Source organism: Triticum aestivum, chromosome 4A (genome assembly GCF_018294505.1).
Source record: "Triticum aestivum cultivar Chinese Spring chromosome 4A, IWGSC CS RefSeq v2.1, whole genome shotgun sequence".
NCBI classification, from domain to species: domain Eukaryota; kingdom Viridiplantae; phylum Streptophyta; class Magnoliopsida; order Poales; family Poaceae; genus Triticum; species Triticum aestivum.
The window spans coordinates 740,868,177-740,872,117 of NC_057803.1; positions in this window are offsets into that span (position 1 = coordinate 740,868,177).

Genomic DNA, 3,941 nt, shown 5'->3' on the forward strand with positions numbered 1-3,941 from the left:
ACAATAATTCATAAACACCAGTATGTTAGTTATCAAGTTTAAGTACTTTGAGCACTAGAGCAGGCTTTACAGATGTTTTTATATGACACCCATGTTAGCAAATGGAATCAGTTGGATATTCTATTTTCTTTCTGTACGTGTTGTGTGTATGGCACATGTTAGATTTTGCGAAATTTTGGCCTTCGTAATACTAATTCCACCCTTCCTTTGGTCGAATTTGTATACAGTGTCCTTTTCATTCCCACCAATGAGCCCTATATTTTACTTCCAATACATGCTCTAATGTCATTTTTTTGATACCATGCATAGGGAAACAACAGTGGAGTAACATTCACGTTGTAACTATGGAGTAATGATTTTTGAAAATAGTTAAAATGGTTTAGTCTTGGTACAGTTTGTGTCGTTTGTTAGACATGTTTCGGAACTTCTCTTTCCATAGCAATATTTGCAGCTTTTTATTTCTTGAGCAGGATTACACTGCTAATGATTGTTGCATCTGCATAAATAATCTCGCATTATTTAGGATGCCTTTGTTATTGTGATGAAATCTACTATTCCGACAGCCCACACCCACTGTTCCCTGTTTTAGTATTTATTCGATTCTATTTTGTCTATTTTTGTGCCTAATTTTTTACAGAAGATTATATAATCACATCATAGTTCAGTGACCGTGGATCCTAAAAACTAAGCGCTTCAAGTTTCTTTGTTCCCTGATATTGCTCGTATTTTCCTCGAATTTCCTCCTTGCAAGTTTTGAGTTACCTATAATTATTTTAATTTATTCCTTGAGATGTATTGCAAAATTCTGAATCATAATAAATCAACGGTAAGGGGCAAAGAAAACAAATGTCAATGCAATATAGTACTTTTAGCCAAACTAAGTGTAAAACATATGGGCAGGACGTTGTGCAACATAGTAATTTTTTCATATTGTTCTGAGACAATCCTTAGTGGAGTACGTATTGAAAAGCAACACTACCTTTGTGATTGGCTAACAAACTTTGTGTGATACAATTATGAAAATATTTGATGGTAACAAATTAACATAGGAATCCCAATGAATACATCTTGACACAACTATAATTAATAAACAACATTACATGTTTCTGAGTAATCATTTTCCAAATATAATACCTTATTTCAGTTGCAATTTTTATTCTTCTCTTTATCATGTAAAATCCTAGCCCGTGCAGTTGCACGGGTTGATGACTAGTATTTAAAATCAGAATGATGTGACTATTTGATTCGTGAGTTTTGAGTTTTGTTTTAAATCGGGATGGATAGCTGTGGTCCGATTCTTTTTGTTTTCTTGTCTCGGAGGAGATGGACTCATATGTGTGTCTGTTGCCAGCGAGCGAACTTCACTAGAAATAAGCGCCAAATGAGTGTGTGGGTTTGGACCCAGGATTTGCCGACGCCCCAGGTGAGAAAATAAGGGCTAAAAACTACCCAAAGAAAACTCCAGTTTAAAGGCATACAAAAGTCAATCTATGTTGCATAACTAATAAGAAAAACCAACATGATATTCAATGGCAGCATTTGTTCCATGATGCGTCAACTAATAAAGCAAGACAAATTAAAAGACAATATATTGATGATACAAAAGATTGATAGCAAATCAAAGGATTGGTACATCTGAGCCTCCCATGACTACATCTTCAATAGCAGAAGAAGGTAAACCTTCAATCATCGATTTTGAAATGCGAGTCAGTGCATAATATATCAGGTAAAACGCATTTACGTGTGCGATAACCTTGAAATAGTTTGATGATCTTTGATTCTCCAATACTAACAAATACATCTTGCCCAATGTAACATACCATTCTATGATTCATCCAATCATCACCCATTTTGTTCCTCAATCCAGCCTTGATAATGCTCATTGCTGAGAATGCCCTTTCCACTGTTGCAAACCGCAACAGGTAAAATCAATGCTAACTCAACAAGACAGTAAACAAAGGAAAAGCTATCTACATATCACTTTTAACCATATTTATGGCAAGGTGACCAAGATCATTGCAATTGGTATTCTCTTACCGTGGTCAGATTCAACATCACCGAGTTTGAGTTCAGCTCTAACATTAGGGGTATTATCAATCGTTTGAGTTGAAGGACCTGTTTCCGCTGTTTCGGTGTTTCGAACATGAAAAAATAAAGAATTCAATGTCTCGTTTCTATTACTCATCTTGCGTTCCTGTAAAAATTTAGAGAAATAAAATTTTCTCGATGTCAAAATCAGTTTCTACATCTAACAAAAAGACAAACAATGGCATCTAACAACTAAAATCATCATCAAATAATGACAATGTGATATCTACAAACAAAACAGGGCATCAAACCATCGGTTTCTACAACTAAAATCATCTATAAATAGTGACAATGTGGCAGGAAGTGAGGACTGAGGAATGAGGACTACATCGCCGGACGTCGGGCAGCCTGTAGGCTGCAGCCTCGTGCCCTCAATGGACACGATGGGCCGGACAGGGCAGGAGTCGCAGGCGGAGACTAGAAGGGGGAGCCGGGTGGCGCTGCCGGACAAAGCTGACCGGCGACGGTAGTCGGTGCCGGCTTGCGGCGGGCAGCGACCAGCGACGGCTTAGGGTTCGTCGGGTCAGGGGAAGAGGGCGTCTGCTTCTAGTTCGTGCGAGTTCGTGCGGTGAGCGGGTGAGTCAGCCTGGGCTGCCTGGGCTTGGAACTGGGCTACGCCCCAGGCCGAAGTAATTTTTTCTAAATATAGGCCGAGAAATTTTCTGATGCCCCAGGCAATGGCTTGGGCTGCCTGGGGCCCAAATCGTCCCATGCAACGATGGATGCAATGCTAGGGGTTGTTGGGGAACGTAGCAGAAATTCAAAATTTTCCTACGTGTCACCAAGATCTATCTATGGAGAAACCAGCAACGAGGGGAAGGAGAGTGCATCTACATACCCTTTTAGATCGCTAAGCGGAAGCGTTCAAGAGAACGGGGTTGAAGGAGTCGTACTCATCGTGATCCAAATCACCGAAGATCCTAGTGCCGAACGGACGGCACCTCCGCGTTCAACACACGTACAGCCCGGTGACGTCTCCCATGCCTTGATCCAGCAAGGAGAGAGGGAGAGGTTGAGGAAGACTCCGTCCAGCAGCAGCACAATGGCATGATGGTGATGGAGGAGCGTGGCAATCCTGCAGGGCTTCGCCAAGCACCGTGGGAGAGGAGAAGGGAGAGAGGTAGGGCTACGCCAGGGAGAGGTGAAATTCATCTGTTGGCAGCCCCAAAAACCCTCAAGTATATATAGGGAGGAGAGGGGGGGCTGCGCCCCCACCTAGGATTCCACCCTAGGGGCGGCGGCCAGCCCAAGATTCCATCTGGGGGGGCGGCCAAGGGGGAAGAGGGGAAGCTTGCCCCCCAAGTTAGGTGGGTGCGCCCCCTCCCCAAACCCTAGGCGCCTTGGGCCCTTGTGGGGGGGCGCACCAGCCCACCTAGGGCTGGTCCCCTCCCACACTTGGCCCATGCAGCCCTCCGGGGATGGTGGCCCCACTTGGTGGACCCCCGGGACCCTCCCGGTGGTCCCGGTATGTTATGATAAAACCCGAAACTTTTCCGGTGACCAAAACAAGACTTCCCATATATAAATCTTTACCTTCGGACCATTCCGGAAGTCCTCGTGACATACGGGATCTCATCCGGGACTCCGAACAACATTCGGTAACCACATGCAAACTTCCTTTATAACCCTAGCGTCATCGAACCTTAAGTGTGTAGACCCTACGGGTTCGGGAACCATGCAGACATGACCAAGACGTTCTCCGGTCAATAACCAACAGCAGGATCTGGATACCCATGTTGGCTCCCACATGTTCCACGATGATATCATCGGATGAACCACGATGTCAAGGACTCAATCGATCCCGTATACAATTCCCTTTGTCTAACGGTATTGTACTTACGCGAGATTCGATC